The sequence below is a fragment of the Agelaius phoeniceus genome, chromosome 15 (assembly GCF_051311805.1).
Source record: "Agelaius phoeniceus isolate bAgePho1 chromosome 15, bAgePho1.hap1, whole genome shotgun sequence".
NCBI classification, from domain to species: Eukaryota; Metazoa; Chordata; class Aves; order Passeriformes; family Icteridae; genus Agelaius; species Agelaius phoeniceus.
In genome coordinates this window covers 15,732,073-15,751,358 of record NC_135279.1, presented here as the reverse complement: position 1 = coordinate 15,751,358, position 19,286 = coordinate 15,732,073, and the positions used below count along the sequence as shown (strand labels likewise).

The 19,286-nt window shown below is 52.3% G+C and overlaps 1 protein-coding gene across 5 annotated transcripts in view; it reads right to left on the bottom strand.

Moving 5' to 3' along the window:
* The window catches only part of CYSTM1 (cysteine rich transmembrane module containing 1), a 67,677-nt gene that overhangs the window by 13,281 nt on the left and 35,110 nt on the right, over positions 1-19,286 (bottom strand). Inside the window, exon 1 of one of the 5 annotated variants that reach the window (XM_077186508.1) lies at positions 10,913-11,036. The exons of 1 other annotated variant lie outside the window; for it this stretch is intronic. The gene's annotated coding sequence lies outside the window, so the exon portion shown is untranslated. Of the gene's footprint in view, positions 1-9,991; positions 10,105-10,878; positions 11,037-19,286 lie in introns of those variants that run through there. 3 more of the 5 variants (XM_054642547.2, XM_077186509.1, XM_054642545.2) reach the window with 3 other exon arrangements.

Here is a 19,286-nt window from a genome sequence, read left to right as displayed (position 1 = left end):
TCTCGGGGACGGGCAGCAGGAGCCACGGGCACATCCAGAGAGCTTGGGCTGAGGCAGCCCAAAGGATTCCAGCTGAACTCAAATTCAGTCAGCAAATAACAAACTCAGCCATCCCACTGCTCCCCTACCAAGGGGATTCATGCTGGAACTGCTGGGGGCCACCCTTGTCCATCAGGACTGGCCACTCACTCCCTCTGGTAGCCAAGCAGGGAGCCTGCCTGGCCTCTGTGCAAGCCCCAGCATGGGAACATGCCAGAATCCCTCTGCAGCCGGTGGAACCACCCAGGCACCAAAGCAGCTCTGCAGAAAGGGCTGGGTGGGGATCAGGCGTACCCGGTACAGCTCAGAAGCCTCTGCACCAGCTCGGCAGGGCGAGCGGAGCCCAGCGCCATGGGCTCGGCTGCCGCAGCCCCTGCAGCAGAGCGAGCTGCGTGTGTGTTTACAGCCGCTGTGTGTTTATTTACAGCCCGCTGTGTGTTTACAGCCGCTGTGTGTTTATTCACAGCCCGCTGTGCGCTTGTTTCCAGCCCCTGTTTGATGGCCCCGGAGCGCCGGCTGCCCCTCCCCGAGCCCGGATCCCAAGGCTCTCGCTTGTTTTTCCACGCTGCTCCTGCCCGAAGGTCGCCAGCACGATGGTGCCAAGTGGCACCGAGCACCCAGCCCGGCACCGAGCACCCAGCCCGGCACCGAGCACCCAGCCCGGCTGATGCACGCAGTGCCTGCGGTCCAGGGGCGGCTCCAAGGGGACAGGGCTGCCCGCCCGCCCTGCAGGACACCGAGGAGCCCTTGAGGCTCACAGGCTGCGGCTGTCACTCACCTGAATTCATCCCAGAGCTCCTCTTGATGTGCCAGGCACAGTCACGGGATCACAAACATGCTGAGTTGGACAAGGACCATCCAGCTCAATGCCTGGTTCTGCACAGGACACCCCAACAATCCCCCCCTGTGCCTGGGAGCATTGTCCAAGAGCTCCTGGAGCCCTGGCAGCCTGGGACCTGTGACCATTCCCTGTTCAGTGCCCCCCTGTACCCTCTGGGGGAAGAACCTTTTCCTGAAATCCAGCCTAACCCTGCCCTGACACAGCTCCAGCCGTTCCCTGGTCCTGTCACTGGTCACTGGAGTCTGTCCCTCCTCTTCCCTTCACAAAGAATTTGTCCCAGCTAACTGCTAAGGCAGTGCTATACCCTGCAGATGATGTCTTTCAATGGCTTTTTCAAGAGTTTTAACTGCTTAACCAAATGCCAGGGATTACAGGAATTTTATTTATAGTTGTTTTTTTTCTCCCACTGCTAGGCCAGCCTGACCACTTAACTGCTCACTTTAAAACTGACAAGCACAACATACACTTAAGGCTCTTTAACCACTGCACTGCAATGCAACACCCCCACCAAGTCTCCAGCAAGGAAATTCTTCCTTCAGGGAGGCAGGGAAAGGCAGGCAGCAAGCCCTACAACTCACTTCAATGCAATCAATTAGAGAACTGGGACATACCAGGCCACTAATGCTCATCTAACCCAGAAAATTGTCCCAAAATAACATCCAAAAGCAAGTTTCCAGGGAAGAACAAGGCCAGAGTGAGTGAGTGTGTGTATACCCACAGACCACTGCATGTTGCAGAGGAACCATTTGGTGCCCAGACATGGCCCAGCCAGCCCTGTGAAGGCCCTGGTTTGCTGAGCCTCCCTGCTCCAATGTACAGCTGCTGTGCCTGCTCCTGGCACCAGGGGATCCAGGGCACTGCTGCCTGCCTTGTGGAAAACTGCCCCACCAGGTCACCCTCCTGCATTTAGGGATGCACCAAACCAGGGAGCTGGCATGTGGGAATGCCCTGGTCCAGATCAAAGAGCCCCAGCCCATTTTCTGCTCCTTGGGCAGGGGAAAACCTCTCCATCCATGTCCCCCTTCTCTGTTCAAGGGTGTAATTTCACACCCTAGGTACAAATGCATGTGTTTTTATATACCCACACACACAAGGCATTCAAAGGCAGCAAACAACAGACCATGTTTTGTTCATAAACCTCAAGAACTCCCTGGGCTTAGCTTGCTTTGATGAGCACTGTCCAGCTCCAGCAGATGCACTTGGATTATTTCAGTTTTTCAAAGTCCTTCTGCCCAAAAAATTGGTCAACTCAGCCCACCCTTTTCAGGGAAGGTCAGTCCTCCCTTCTGTCCCTTCATATGCATAAATTCATTTATCTACATTCAATATCACTGGTATTTTAGTGCTGAAGCAAGGTTTAACAGATGCTGTGATTCTTCAGCTGGCTGTGAACTCAAATTCAGTCAGCAAATAACAAACTCAGCCATCCTACTGCTCCCCTACCAAGGGGATTCGTGCTGGAACTGCTGAGGGCCACCCTCCTCCACCAGGACTGGCCATTCACTCCCTCTGGTAGCCAAGCAGGGAGCCTGCCTGGCCTCTGTGCAAGCACCCAGCATGGGAACATGCCAGAGTCCCTTTGGAGCCAGTGTCACCACCCAGGCACCAAAGCAGCTCTGAGAAAGGGCTGAGATGGGGATCAGGTGTACCTGGTACAGCTCAGAAACCTCAGAAAGAGTGTGGTAAGAAAAGAGCCTGGTTAAAACCAACAGACATGGGGATGAACAAAAAAACCTGCACATCAGCAGCTCTGCAGAAATGTCTGTGAAATGGTCAGAAGGAGTTAAAAATCCAGTGGCTTGAGCAAACAGGGAAGTGGCAGCATAGGAAACAAGAAAGAACTGCTCATGTTCTTTGTTTACCAGCTCTGTGTCAGCCATGTCAAAACAGTCTTTGAAGAGAAGGCAGGTTTGGAGTGGAGGCAGTAAGTGAGATTCCATCTGCTGATATGGGAGAGGTACTGAGGGGGAAACTGGCCAGAACCTACTGACAGCTGTACAGATGCCTGGGCAGACACAGCAGAACAACAGAACAGAGGAAAAGATGGAGATTCAGAAGAGCATATTCCACAACTGAGGGTAAAGTAACATAACTGAGATTAGGCAAGAGATAAAGAGAGTGTCCAGCATGGACACCTTCAGCAGCCACTGGGGATGAGTGAGGAAACTCATCAAGGCATTCAGCAAACCCAGGTGGTAGCTGTGAAACCAAAGTCCTCGGAAAGAATCTTTCCTTGTCCTCCAGTTTCAGTGCAAGATTGCTACACACACACAAATCCCTGCTTGCCCTTTTGAGCTGTGTGACAACACTGAGATTTCCTTCAGTCTCATGACCTCATACATGGCTTTACATACTTCCCAGCACTATTTACTCACATGGGTATGTGTTTGCATGGCAGGGCTTTGAATCATGAAGCAGATACTTTTCAGAGACATACCTGAGCTCTTAGTCAAACCAAGCTTTGCTGTGGGTTCTTACCCCAACCAGTAATTCTGTGTGAGCTGCAACCAGGACCAACCCCTGTGAGGTTGCATCAGAACTTGTATCTGTTTCCTGGTCAGCACCTCTCAGAGGCAAAGCTCAGAAGAAAGAAGCCAACATCAGTAAAGCCCTTTGCTTTCCATGCACTGCAGGAGGTCCAGCAGGAAGAGCCACTACAGAGCTCAATGGTCCCTGCACAGCCTCACAAAGAGATTTCCTTGCAAACAAAGAGATTCCCTTGACTGTCACTAAGCATTTGCCCTGTCTGTTGCTGCTTAACAACACAGAAATTGCTAATCCATCTGAAGAGAAAGGCAAACCACGTGCCTATTCCTCCTCCCCACAGCATCAGTACTTTTGCTAAGGGGCAAGTTCATTGGTACATCATTGTTTCCTTAAGTTATATTCAAACTCCTTTGTTCCCCACTGTGAAGTAAACATTATTTCCCCTACCCCAACAGCAGGGTTTCATTTTCAAACAAGCTGCTTACCATACCCCAGCCAGAAGGCTGCAAAAGGTCTGCAAAGCAGAATTCAGTGAAATGTGGTGTTGTACAGAAAATGCACATGACCCCAGATGTGCATGTACACACAGAGGTACCAACAGGCAAGAACCACCATCCTATGGGAGAATATCAGTCCCTCTACAGCTGTAACCTGCCTCTGGCTAAGGCTTAGCAAAAGGTGCAAGTACAGAACTATAATGCTTTGCAATCACTACACGCTGATATATACTTAGCTTGTCTATTTTGGCAACCAATCCTTAGAGAAACAAATTTCACCATTAGGCTTTGAAAAAACTTCTGATTGTTTCACACTTAGTGCCTTGTACAAGGCCAGCAAACCAAGGCAGCTGCTACAGAACTAGCCAGTCATTGCTCCTGATCCTCCTCTTCCAGCACACTCATGAATTCATTATCTTGTTCTTTTTTCAGACATCTCTCCTGAGCTGAAGACTGTCTGCTTCAGCAGAGCCTGCAACACTCCCTGATTATTCTTTCCAGCCATCACTGTGCCTTTTAGTGTCACCATTTATCCAGGAGCAAGCAGGCAGACTCTCTGCACAGTGCCACAGCTGTCTCCTGCTTCCCACCCCTTTCCCAGCCCACTCCCAGGGCAGCTCCTGCCATCCGTCAAGCTAAAAGCAGAGCTCAAGTTGCACTGAACGTCACTGCAGCTGCAAGATCCCTCCCTCCAAGTGGGAATAGCTCCTCAGAGCCTGGCACTGCCCACGTGCAGCTCACCCCACTGCTCACCCAGGGGACAGCACAGCCTCTTCCTGACAACAGCCTCAGCTTCAGCCTGGGAAGTCTCACCATCCACAAGTTGCCACCTCTAAAACTAGGAAAAAAGGAACAGGAAGCCTAATTTAGATGGCTGATGGATATGTCACTCCATAAGTGCAGCCCTATGGCACAGCCTGGGGGCCTGGACAGGAGGACTTTTGGTCAGAGGGTAACATGATGCATAAAAACAACCAGGAATGAAGAGAAGAAGGGAAAGCATGTTGGAGGAACACTTTTCTGTTAGCACAAGGGGTGCCCAAACAAAGAGCCTGCCAAGATGACCCAGTTTTTTCACCTTTTTCCCTCCTCCAAAAGGCCACGTACAAGGCTGGTGCTCCCAAACATCTCTTGAGGTCAGACTAATTATAGCCACCATAATTATTGCCCAAATGATGGGAGAGCAGTAGGAATCTGCTTCTACCTGTTGGCACCTTGTTACCTTGGCAAAACTGAGGAGAGCATGCATAAAACCATCTGTATTTTTATACAGTAGGTGTTCACAGCTACTAATCCACCTGCAAAGAAATACCAGTCCCTATGGACAGCTGCCTGCAAGTCAGATCCTTCAAATGCAATCTCCAGTGCAGGCAAATCCATGAAATAAAGAACTGTGCATAGGGGTGAGAGGGCAATCCAACCAGGGTGCTGAAACAGGGTGAAATGCCTTCTCTTGCATAGGGAACAGTGCAAGAAACAGCCCAATGAAAACAAATGGGGGATTAGTAAATTAAACAAACAAACCAACCAAAGAAAATTAGCAGTCTGGAACACAGAACAAAACACCCCACAAGGACCCAAAAGTAATTAGCAGATTTCTGGAATTGAAAGGTGAGAAGTTGCCTGTTTTTAGGATAGCACAACAAGCACTGAACCTCGTGCTGCTGTGGTCAGGAGAAATAAGGTTTTGGGTATGGCAGGTATTGATTCAGCTGGTCTTGGCAGAGATGAAGGTGGAGGGCAGGGTGAGAGGCCAGACCCTGAGAAGGACAACTGGGGCACCCTGATGTAACCCACCCCTTCCAATGCCTGCAGCACTAGGAAGCAGTTTTCCAATACAGAGCTCTAATGGAAAGTACATTTAACATCAACAATCCAGCTCCTGGCAACCAGCCTAGCATTTAAATTACATTTCATATGAACAGTATCCAAATGAAAAAGAGCACAAGTGGCTTTTAAATGGCACTGGCTCCATGTTTCCCTCTTACCAGCTTATTTGTCAGCTCCATTTACTGATTGTATGAAAGGTATGTTAAGGATAAATTGTAAGAGATTCCATTCTTGCTCAGATTGTTTCCAGGAAAAGCTTCCTCCCTGGTTTGCCCTCCCACTTCACCAGGTAGCTCCATCAGCCTAGACTAATAGATGAGGAGGAACAAGAGCTGCCCCCACCTTTTCTGACAAAAGCTGTTTGAAATTACTTTAATTTCCAAAATGCAGGTCTAGGCAAAAGCAAAAAGCCCAGCTTTGTTCTGTAAAAGGAAAAGCTAAAACCCACTCCTCTGTTCAAGCCCATTTCCTTAAGAGGTGTCCTGGACTGCAGGACACTCACAGTCCTTGGGAAGAGGGGCATCTGCTCATGTTTAGCTGAGTGCCTGTCAGGCACCTCCTGCACAAAACAACTGCTGCTGCTCATGTGGCTGAAGCCATCAGATCAGGCAGCTCTGTGCAGTGAGCAGTGCTTTGGATGAACAAGCATTTAACCTTCCTGAGCCAGGTATTCCCTCCTCCTGGTGTCCTCCAAGTCCTCCAGAGATCTGAAATCTGCCCATGTGTGAAAATGGAAAGTGCAGATGATGTTTGAGGCTGATGCTGGTGTCTACAAACCATCCCAGCTCCCCAGTCCCATTGTCTGCCCAGCCTTCTTGGCAAAACCATCATGGACATGCACAATTCCAGGTGATTTTGGGTTCAGAAACCAGGCTTTGATCAGTGCTAAAGGGCTGTCATGCTGACAGTTTTTGCCTCAGAGGCAACATGCCTTGTGGAGTTCCACAGTCACAGATCTCCAGAGAGCTTTACCAATGCACCCTCACACCCACACAGCATTGCATGCCAGTATTTTCCTTCTTCAGACAAATTTCAATGTCTCATCAATTGTTACCAACACACAAACCTCTACAAAAACACTACCCATCACTGACTGCCTGCCCACTGTCTACCTACATGTGCTGCATGGCAGAAGGAAAGTATGAAGCTGACATAATTCCTACAACAAAGCATTAGTGGAAAAAACCCCAAATCCAATGCCCTGCTACTGTGACTACATGAACTGCAACTTTATGGGGGAAATTGTGCAGTTTTTCAGACATCTGATGAAAGGTTTTAGAAAACCTTTAGATGAAATATACTTTAACACCAGGAACTAACAATTACAAAGATGGAAAGCATCACTTCACAGCCATGGTACTTGTTGCTGACACACCAGGTGAGACTCTGCCCAGGTACAGCAGTGCCTGGGGCAAAACATACCAAAAAGCAAAGTGCTTTACTGAAATAATTTCAGAGAGAAGCATCAACATCTTGATTTCAGGTTTTGAATGCTTTGGCATGCACTGCTCTTGTTCAAGTCCTTGTATAATGTGTTGCCTTAGATAATTCCAGAAATACATGACTATAATTTACTGTTAAAGTGGTGTACTGACTGTTTTAAGGTGCAATGAATACCAAAACAACAAAAAACTCAATGAAAACTTCTGATTGTCAGGTAAAACTAGACCTGCAAATAACAGTTAAAGCAAGCAGCTTTGTATGTCTAACTGAGAACATGAAACAAGCAATTTGACTGGCAAGAAAATTAGTAAGCACAGATAATACATTTGTATGTTATTCAGATAATACATTTGTATGTTATTCAGATTTGTATGTTATTTAGATAATACATTTGTGTGTTACTCAGTTCTGACAGCATTCCAGCCATGGAACAGCAGCAGTCTTTCAGGAAAACTTCCCCAGCTCTAAAACACTGGTGGATTAAGTGGGAGATACCACCCAGAGCAGGATGATTTTCCAGCACCTCAAGCAGAAGCACACACAGCTCCCAAGGCACAGCTATGTTGCTGTGTGCAGACAGAAATATAAGCATTTTCTACAGCTGAGATCTCATTACTCAGAAGGAGATTTCCATGATAGGCTGGAAAATGGAATGAAACTGAGATTTCTCCACCCCCCCTCCATGTTTTCTCACTTTTTCTGCTTTTCCATATCTTTCATGTGGCTCTAACAGGATGTTTTACTTTGCCTGTAGGGCATATGCAAAAATCCTCTTTAATGTCTGCTTGTCACGGGCCACTCCCAGATTCTCCCAGTGGTCACCAAACCAAGAAAGGCTTTGCCTTACCCTGTCAGGGGCTGAAAAACTGCCCTCAATAGCTGGTAAGACCAAATAATACCTCAAGAATACTTGATAATCCTAGCGTGGAAATCTCTCTCTCTGATATTTAAGTGACAGAAACAGCAGCTTTTGTTCAGCATAAGGAATACAACAGGAGGTCCATTCCCCAAAGCCTCTGCAATGCCAGCCAGCTGTGGGCAGGCACTGGAGCACAGCACTGCTCCCTCCCAGGACAGGGTGCTGATGGCAATTCCACACAAGGGGATCACAGAATCACAGAATTTCTAGCTTGGAAGAGACCTTTAAGATCATCGAGTCCACCCCATGTTCTAACACCTCAGCTAGATCATAGCACCAAGTGCCACATCCAGTCTTTTTTTAAACACATCGAGGGATGGTGACTCCACCACCTCCCTGGGTAGATGATTCCAGTATTTGACCACTCTTTATGTGTAAAACTTCCTCCTTAATTCCAGCCTGTATCTCCCTTGGCACCGCTTGAGGCTGTGTCCTCTTGTTCTGTCTGTTGTTGCCCGGAGAAAGAGACCGACCCCAGCTCACCACAGTCACCCTTCAGGAAGCTGAAGAGAGTGATAAGGTCACCTCTGAGTCTCCTTTTCTCCAGGCTGACCAACCCCAGCTGGGAAGGGCTCCCAGGACACAGCAGTGAGGGTAGCTCAGCACTGGTCTGTCCCTCAGCAGGGCTGTGAGGCCAGAACTTCAGCAGGAGCCCTGGGGAAGGCAGGCTCTCCCACGCTGGGCTGGGCAGGCTCTCAGGCTGCCTGTGGGAAGGCAGGCAGGGTGCCAGGCCTGGCAATACCGACAGCCTGCCTGAATGACTCGGGTCCTTCCTATCTTCCCCTATTCCCAGAAATGACGGTGCTATTTTCTACTCATTGAGCCACTGGCTTTGAGGTCAGCAGGAGGAAGTTGAGAAAGGCAGGATACACAGCCCAGAGAGTAGAAAATGTCAATACTGACAGCAGAGAATGAGTGAACCTGCCCATTCAAGGCTCCAGCGCCCACGAGAAGTTTTCAGGGAGCCCTGACAAGCTTCCAGCCGTGCCACAAAGAGATCACAAATGCGACAGGAGAAATGCTGACCTGTTTCTTGAACATCCAGAGTTACACAAACTTGTTCTGCCCTCGTAGAAAAAAAAAAAAATCAGGTAACATATTAATCTGATCCTGCACAGAAGTACCTAAGAACAGGCAGCTCCTCTGTTTAGGGCACACAAAGCCCTCCAGGTACTTCTCCATCGTCCCAGTGCAATGCTACGAGCAGGAACATCTCTGCTTAAACTCACTGAACACCTCTGGCTTTCTGAGCAGAAAACTACTGCCAATTTTAAATGTAGCATGGCCCTGGGGGACACAGGGCAGCAGAACAGCAGAGCTCTCTGCTCTGACTGACACCAGGGCATGGCCTTGCAGGGTCTGCTCAGACACACAGAGCCCCCACCCATGTCACAGTCGCTCCTTTACAGGACAGGCTCCTCTTCGACCTCTGCTGCAAGGACACCCACCAGCCTCTGCAGATTATCAGTTACAGCTCTCACACCCTTCGGGGAATGACAAATCAGTATCTAACAAAGATGGCCTTTAGAGCATGTGAATAAGGAGAAGAGGGTAGCAGACTTTGTGCTGCAGAAGTTCCTGTGCTTGGTAAAACCACTATTCTGCGCAGTAGGAGATTATTATCTAACATGCACATTAATCCCTGACTGTCCCCAAAAAGCACTGAAATGCGATCAGAAAAATTCATAAAGTCTCAGTGTTTTCAGCCTCCTCCTCAGTCTACCTGATATAGCAATGTTATTATTATCATCATCAAAAATTTCTAGGAAGAGTCACTTATTATTTAAGCAACTGATGAGAAATACCCCACTGCTAGCACAGCAGCACTTCCCACACCTTGTATCCTATCCCTGTATTTACACAGCACAAGGAGAAGGCAGCTGCTCAGCGCAGTCATTATAACTCACCCACACTCACCACCTTACTCAGACTTACCCTATTTACAACCAGGTTGTTCACACACATCTCGTAGTACAGGCATCAAAAGCAAAAAGTGTCTCTTTTTTTCCTTTCAGATAAAGCTAAACACGGAGCTGGGATGAGTGGCACTAGCCTGGACAGAGAGGGGCTGCCCACATCCATGCGGCAGAGACAGGACACGAGTCCTCTCCGTCCCTCATTCTCCTATTTCACCGTGACATTTAATTATCCAAATGAGGTGTCCTCAGCTATAGCAACAGAAAACATAAATCCAGGACAACCATAACGGCTTTAAAGACACGATGCAGCACTATTATTTTCACTCCGAGTGCTGCCATGCCTCTCGCTGTACACTAAATAAGCCCGAGCATCAGTTCCACCCGTGCCCACCCGCCCTGGGTGCCCGCCCCGGGTCACGCACGGCCTCAGCCGGGCAGCGCCGCGTTCCCCGCGGACAGGGCAGCGCTGGGGGCCCCAGCCCCGCTCCCCGGGCCGGCCTGGACCTGTCCGGGGCAGCTCTCGGACAAAACCCGCACGGCCGGCGCTGCCAGGCAGGGCGGCACCCCCGGGCTGGGGGAGCTCACCGGGCCCCTCCTGCCGCGACCCCTCCGCAGCGCTGTCCGCAGGGCGGGCACGCACCGCGGGCGGCGAGGGACGGGACTGCTCCGGCCCTTCGCCTCCGGGTGCCTTCCTCCCTATGCTCCTCATCCTCCTCCTCCTCCTTCTCCTCGTCCTCATCAGTCCTGCGTGGCCCCGCTCCCCCCACCCGCCGTAGCTCCCACCCGCACGGAGCGGAGCGGAGCGGAGCGGAGCGGAGCCGAGCCGAGCCGAGCCGAGCCGAGCCGAGCCCAGCCCAGCCCAGCCCAGCCCGGGCCCCCCGGCCCCTCACTGAGCCCCGGTACCTGCGCCCTGCGCGTCTCGCGCCGCCGCCCGCACCTGCTGCGCACCCCGCGGCACGGTGACGTCACGGGAGATAGGCCACGCCCCCTCCGAACGGGGCGGACACGTCACGGGCTGAGCCCCGCCCTAAGGGGCGTGTCCACAGTGGGGGCGCGGCCAGAGGGAGCGGCCAGGGCGGCCCCGGGCCCTGTCCAGCTGCTGCCCCTGTCCCTGTCCCAGCTATTGTTCCTGTCCCTGTCCCAACTATTGCCCCTGTCCGTGTCCTAGTTACTGCTCTTGTCTCTGTCCCTGTCCCTACCCCGTCCCTGTCCCAACTATTGCCCCTGTCCCTGTCGTTGTCCCTCCCCTTCCCTAGCTACTCCTCTCGTTCCTGTCCCAGCTATTGTCTCCTGTCCCTATCGTTGTCCGTGTTCCAGTTACTGCCCTTGTCTCGGTCCCTGCACCTCTCCATGCCCCATCCCTGCCACAGTTATGGCCCTTGTCTCTGTCTGTGACCCGTCCCTGTTCTTGTCCCAGCTACTGCCACTGTCCCTATCCCAGCCCCATCCCTGTCACAGCCACTGTTCCTGTCCCCGTTCCTGCTCCTGTCCCTGCCTCAGCCGCTGCCACTGTCCCTGTTGCTCCGCATGTCCCTGTCCCTGTTGCTCCGCATGTCCCTGTCCCTGTTGCTCTGCATGTCCCTGTCCGTGCCCCTGTCCCTGTTGCCCCGGCCAGGCAGCGGAGTCTCACCAGGGACCCCCGGGCACGGCAGGGCTGGGTAGGTCCCGCAGCCCCCCAAACCTCGCCCTCGCTCCCATCCCTGCAGGGCCAGACGGGACACCTGGCTGGGACCGGGACACCTGGCTGGAGACCCAGACACCTGGCTGGGACCAGGACACTTGGCCGGGATCGGGACACCTGGCTGGAGACCCGGACACCTGGCTGGGACCGGGACACCTGGCTGGAGACCGGGACACCTGGCTGGAGACCCGGACACCTGGCTGCTGGAGACCGGGACCTTTGCACGGGCGCTGCCGCCTGCTGCTGATAACAGGACACGTGCGCAGGAGAGGGTCCAGGCACAGAGCCTGGGAAAGCAATTCCGGGCTTGCCCAGATAAAATAGGTCAAGGACACAGGTTGGAGCGTTCAGTCACCGTCCCTGCCCCTGGCACATGACGGTGACTCACCGGGGTGGCCAGCGGCGAGGGGACAGCAGTGGCCGCCTGTGGAGGGATGCTGTGCCCAGGGGGTGTGAGCTGGGCTTGGGGACCCTGGTGGGAATGTGGCTGGGGACCGTGGTGGTCTCCAGGGAGTGGAGCAGCATGATCCTGCTCCTGTGTGTGCTCACACCAGCTTCTTTTTCCCAACCATCGATTAGTAGATCTAATCAGGCCAGCTTAATGCTGGGTCACTAATGAGGCTCAACCAGGAAGAAATTATTTAAATTAGTTACATGACGTGCTATATTCTTGGGTGAGAGAAAAACAGGATACACAGCTACCCCAAGAACTCAGCCAGCACCTGAAGGGTATCCCAAAGGAAACCTGCTGGCTGACAGGAGGTGTGGGAGATATTCAAGAGCCCTTCCAGGGCACCAAGAAGAGGCTGCACTTCCCTGGATGCAGGCAATGAGGCACCATCATTCCCCAGCCTTGTCTGCCCCAGCTGTGCTGCCCTCCTCACACAGAATCACAGAATAATTTAAGTAGGAAAAGCTCTCTGAGATCATTGAATTCAATAATTCCTCCAGCACTGTCAAGGCCACCACTAAACCATGTCCCCAAGTGCCACATCCACATGTCTGTTAAACCCTCCAAGGATGGTGACCCCACCACTGCTGTGGGCAGCCTGTTCCAATGCCTGAACACCCTTCTGGTAAAGAAATTTTCCCCAATATCCAGCCTAAACCTCCCCTGGTGCAATCTGACACCATCCCCTCTAACCCTGTCACTTGTTGCCTGGGAGAAGAGGCCAACTCCCTCCTTGTTCCAATCTCCTGTCAGGGAGCTGTAGAGTGGCAGAAGGAGCCCCCTGAGCTTCCTTTTCTCCAGGCGGAGCCCCCTGAGCTCCCTCAGCTGCTCCTCATCAGACCTGTGCTTCAGACCCTTCCCCAGCTCCATTCCCTTCTCTGGACGTGCTGCAGCACCCTGATGTCTGCAGAACCCCCCAGGAGGCAGTTTGCTGCACAGAGTGGGGAAAGACCCCAACCAATCAACCAGCCGACCAACCAGCCACCAACCAACCACCAACCAACAACCAACCAGCCAACCAACCAACAAACCAACCACCAACCAGCCAACCAACCACCAACCAGCCAACCAACCACCAACCAACCACCAACCAACCAACCACCACCAACCAACCAACCAGCCAACCAACCAGCCAACCAACCACCAACCAACCACCAACCAACCACCAACCAACCAACCACCAACCAACCAACCAACCAACCAACCACCGACCAACCACCAACCAACCACCAACCACCAACCACCAACCAACCACCGACCAACCAACCAACCAACCAACCAGCCAACCAGCCAAGCACCAACCACCAACTAACCACCAACCAACCAACCACCACCAACCAACCAACCAACCAGAAAACCAACCGACCAACCACCAACCAACCACCGACCAACCAACCAGCCAAGCACCAACCACCAACCAACCAACCACCAACCAACCAACCACCAACCAACCAACCAACCACCAACCAACCAACCACCAACCAACCAACCAGCCAACCAACCAACCAACCAACCAGCCAACCAGCCAACCAACCAACCAACCAACCAGCCAACCAGCCAACCAACCACCAACCAACCACCAACTAACCACCAACCAACCAACCAGCCAACCGACCACCAACCAACCATCAACCAACCAGCCAACCAACCAACCAACCAACCAGCCACCAACCAACCAACCACTAACCAACCAACCAACCACCAACCAACCAACCAACAACCAACCAACCAACCAGCCAACCAACCAACCACCAACCAACCAGCCAACCAACCAACCACCAACCAGCCAACCAGCCAACCAACCAACCAGCCAACCAACCAACCACCAACCAACCAGCCAACCAACAACCAACCAACCAACCAACCACCAACCAGCCAACTACCAACCAACCAACCACCAACCAACCAACCAACCAACCACCAACCAGCCAACCAACCACCAACCAACCCCTCTGGATCATTTTGTGCCACATCAGTGGGTCCCTGTGGCTCACATGCAGGGTGTGAGGAAGGGGAGGGCTGGCATGAGGGGCCAGGGGAAGGCACTGCACACGTGGGCATGAGCTGGGGCTCTGCTCCACTGCCCTGGAGCTGCAGACAATTCCATCCCACCCCATTTCCTCGCCCTACAGTGTCATTTCCATACACCTTTGGGAATGAAGCCGCCCAGCCAGGAGCTCAGAGCAGCAGCAATGCACATGGTTCTGCTGAGCAGCGCTGCACTTGTCCTGGTCCCTGCCTCCAGTGCCAGTGGCCACTCACTGTTGTCCTGTTAAACATTAACTGGGAAAACAGCTTGGAAAACATTGCTTGGCTTCATTAAAATCTTCAAAGGACACTTGATACTTACATATCCTTATGAGCAGTTTGCACATACTTTGAATACTAATGCAGGTCAGGTTTATGGCTCTTATGATCCCTCCAGCAGAAATTATACACTAATTTCTAGGTGCAGCTGTTTTTACCCTGGGAACAAGGCTGGTAGGGAATGCCACACAACAAATTGGGATTTAGCTCCTACAAGGAGAAGACAAGCCAGCTCTCCCCTGGAAAAAGGAGAGGCAGGATGCTGAGCAAGGCCATGTGGAAGGCACATTCACCCAGTTTCCATCAGGGGTGTTAGCACATCCCCAGGAGCCACCTGAGGGTGTGGGAGAGCCCTGGAGGTGTTACACATGTTGGGCTAGTGGGTTCTCATGGGCTCCTAGGGAGGCTTCCCTGTGTGTGTGGTGTGGCTGCAGCTGAGGGCAGGGAACCCCTGAGACACAGGAATGGAGTGGTTTGAAAATGGTGCCTGAGATTTTGGAGGACAGGCCAGGTTTTGTACCATCTGCATTTCTACCAGTGTTTTTTTTCCTTTCTTTCTCCTGTTCCCTGACATGATCCACTGTTATTAGCAGATGTGGGAAGGGAGGTGTGAATCCTGTTTACTGGGAATCCTGTGCTGCCTGGAAACTCTGGTTTAGCAACATTTATCTCCCCCCAGCCCTCCCTGTGCCTGGCAAACTCAGAGGCTCCATAATCAGAGCTTTTGTCTTTGCTGTTTACTTTTTTCTTTCCAATTGCCTGAACAGCAGCAGCCAGAGGGAAGGACCTGACCTTGCCAAGGACGAGGGCAGGAGCTGTATCTGGACAGCACAACAAGCTGTGGAGAGCAGGTGAACAGGAACAGCAAAGTGCAAGGCCACTGTGGTGGCTGCTTGCCCCCATTCCTGCTGGTTTCACACCTCTTTCCACACAGTAATTTGGTAAAGCCCGTTGCAAAAGCCTTGTGAAACACCCCTCTGTCTTTGCAAGGGCTCTGTGAGACTGCAGGCTGCAGGCAGGGCTTTATTGGTGGTTGGTTTTGGTGGAGGTGTCTGCAGGGCAGAAGGGATCAGGGAGGAGATGTCCCTGTCCTTGTTTCTGTGACAGTGCCACGTGAAGAGATCCATGCCCAGACTCCCACCAGCCTGTGCCTTCCTTCCCACCACATGCCAGTGCCTCCACAAAAACACGTTTAGGACCCTGAGAGCAGATCCAGGATCAGTGTTACAGCTCAAAAGGAAAATGCTGCCTGGGAGATAAAAATCCCTGGATCTGCACTCTCTGTCCTGAAATCCCAAGCCCTGCCTGGGACAAAGGTCTTTCTTACCCATCATCTTCACTATTGGGAAGTTTTCCTGACTTGCTTGATCAAAATTCGTGGTTTGAAAGCTCAGATCCACAGTGATCTGTGGCACAGATCTGTTAAACAGATTCAATGTCCCTTCCACATCTGTCCAAGCTCATCTGGGTGAACCTAAGCCCTGCACTCTGAAAACTGGCTCTGTGAGAGAGGAGTGGTGGTTGTTCTTCCCTCCTTACTCAGGATGGGTTCTGCTGTGCCTCCCAGTGATTTACAAAGCCCTCCAAGTGCCCCTGGTCCCAGCAGTCCTGCCTGCAGGTGAAATGGAGGGTTACTGGCAGCACCTCCCTCCCTGCCCTCCCCTCTTCACAGGGCTGGGAAGCTCCATGTGCTGGGGCAGTGACAAAGCTGTCACACAGCTCATGTGTCCCAGCCCGTGCAGGATGGTCCTGAAGCTGCTCTGCTCTTCTGCTCAAAGGTCCCAGGGCTTTGGTGCTGGGTCCTTCTGAAGGATTTTCTGCTCTTCCTTGCACTCAGTGTCCTTTGATCTTTGCCTGCTTCGTGCTTATCCCTCACTCCCACTCAGTAAAGTGAGATTTATGCTGGTAGATAAGATAGGAAGGCTGTTATATTTGGGTGTGGGAAAACAAAACATTGTCAAGAGCCAGGCTGACCATGAATGGAAAGAGAACAGATCACCTGGCAAGGTCCAAGGCTCAAGGACCCCCTTACAGAGGAGCCTGCGCAGGGGAAGCCAGAGCCATTGCTCTCCTCCTGCTACACCAGGCTGAGAGAGGCTTGGGATGTCTCTCAAATCCACAGATGCTCCCTGCACTCCAGTGTGGCTGCTAGAACTGGGATGTGCTCCATTGAATTTATAGCTGTAGGTGCTGTTCAGCTGGCTCCTGGGCTTGCCATGGGGGTCACTTCCCTGACTGCATGTTAGAGCCTGGTGCTCGTTAGTGGCTGCTTTTTGCTCTCACTGCTGCTGCAGTGCTTATCAGCTTGCTGTATCATGCCTGGGAGCACTTTGATAACAGCCAGGATGGGCCTGGGCTGGCAGGTGGCCAGGGCAGTGCTGCTGTGTCTGTGCTGAGAACTCAGGTCTGAGCCTGATCTGAAGGGACTGGGAGGTGTGAATGAGCCCAGCACGGTCACAGATCCACCTGCAGGCCTGGGGAGCCCTGCCCTGGCAGGGGGTGCCTGAAGGAGAATGGCCCCTGTGGGGTCTGAGCTGGAGCAGGTTTGCTGCAGGACCTCTGGGGAGATCCAGGCTGGAGCAGCTGGGGAGGAGCCAAACTGCAGAAATTGGGGGAGAGCTGTGTGCTGTGGGTCAGACAGCAGCAACCCTGCATGGGCTGCTGTGCCCTGCTGCCCTGGAGGACTGGGATGTGACCACACTGATGGGGACTCTGGCAGGAGCCCCTTGGGGAAGCCAGGCTGGAGGTCAGTGCAGTGTTCCATCAGGAAACCTGGCCCAAAAGGACCAGGGATGGAAATTGCAATGGATCTGTAAATTGCTGTAAGCCATGATTAGAGTTGTGTGTTTCAGGAATTTCTAAAACAGGCACCATTGAACCCAGAGCAGGAGGAGCCTCCCAGGAAGCAGAGGCAAGGCAGCAGTGACCTGACCTGAGCTGCCTTTGGTGCCCAATAACTCCCCCAGCAGAATTCTGCTGTCCTGAGTGCCCACCAGAACAGATGGAGCTCAAACCATGGACTAAATGAATTAACAGGCATTTTGCTGATGCTTTATAAACATTTTCCAGAGTGGTCCACAGACTAAGGGAATGATATCTGTGTGTTAGATCAAAGAAAGGGAAGGGGGGGTGGTGGCTGTTGAAGTTGTCCTGAATAGTGTGGGACCTGGAATGCTGTAAAGGGTATGGAATATGAGGTGGAATGTGCTGGCTTTGGCTGGAGTAGAGTTATTTTCTTCCCAGTGTGCTGTATTTTGTATTTGTGCTGAACACAGGGGTGATGATATGGAGATGTTTTTGTTATTGCTGAGCAGAGCTTGCACAGAGCCAAGGCCTTTTCTGCCTCTCAGGCTGCCAGGGGAGCTGGGGGTGTGGGGAGGAGACAGGGGCAGGACAGGAGATCCCAGCTGAGCACAGGGAAATTCCAAAGCATCAGATATTCCTGAGCACAGGGATATTCCACAGAATCACTGCTGGGGGTGGCCTGGGTGGCACTGCAGAGTGGGGTGTGTGGGAGGATGGCCATGGCCATGGGGATGCAGTGGATGCTCCACAGGCAGGTCAGGGAGGGCAGGGGGTGCAGGATGAGGCCCCAGCAGAGCTTTTACCTGCATGATGGCTGGGAGGGGGCATGATGAGACAGAGGGGATTATATCCTAGTGTTTGCAGCTTTCTGCTGCCAGCAGGCAAATCACCACCCTCACAGGGCTTACAGGAAAGATGGGGCAAGAATATTTACAAGAGCATATAGTGACAGGCAAGGGGGAGTGGGTTCAGATTCAAAGAGATTTGGTTTAGATTAAATATTAGGAAAATATTCTTTGCTGTGAGGGTGGGCAGGCCCTGACAGAGATTGCCCAGAGCAGCTGTGGCTGTCCTTGGATCCCTGGCAGTGCCCAAGGCCAGGCTGGATGGGGCTGGAGCAGCCTGGGACAGTGGAAGGTGTCCCTGCCATGGCAGGGGTGGCACTGGGTGATCTTCAAGGTCCCCTTCCAACCCAACCCATTCTGTGATTCTGTGACCCTTCAGAGCAGACAGCTGCAGGTGTCCTGTGGTACCCAGGAGCCCTTGGCTCCCACAAAGCAGAGAGAAGGCAAAAACATTATTGCTTTCATAACAGTGCCTTGTGCTTCCTACAAAGCACTTTATCCCAAGGATGCCAAGTGTTTTGCAAGATCTTAAATAATTAAGTATTAGATCAGTGCCATGCAAGACAGAAATATCTCCCTCCCTCCTTAAATTCATCTGTCTGGGATGGCCCACATGGAAAGGAAAGGAAAGGAAAGGAAAGGAAAGGAAAGGAAAGGAAAGGAAAGGAAAGGAAAGGAAAGGAAAGGAAAGGAAAGGAAAGGAAAGGAAAGGAAAGGAAAGGAAAGGAAAGGAAAGGAAAGGAAAGGAAAGGAACAATTACCCAAAGCCCCAATGCTCAACGTGCTCAGAGCAAATCCTGAGCTGGGGGTTCCCTGGGACACCCCCAGTTCTGCAGGGGGGACATGAGGCTGTTCAATGGCAGTTCTCTTCAGACCTTAATTTTGTTCAGGGTTTTGCTGGAATGACCCTGGGGTTTGGCCCTGGTCCTGGAAGGGCTGGGCATGGCCCACACCTGGAGAGCAGTGCTGCTCTGTCCCAGGCTCCAAGCTGCAGGACTGAGCTGCCTCGAGCCCTGTGGGTGATGTTGGAAGCTCCCTGTGACATGAGCCAAGGGATTTGGACTGAAGCAATCCCAAACCCCACAGGACACCCCCATGATCTGCCTGCAGCCCTTGTGCTGGCACTGCCCCAGAGCCAGCCCTGCCCCATGGCACCTGCTGAGATCTGACCCTTGTGGAATTGCACCATGGGCACTGGCAGGGCCCTTCCCCTGGACCTGTG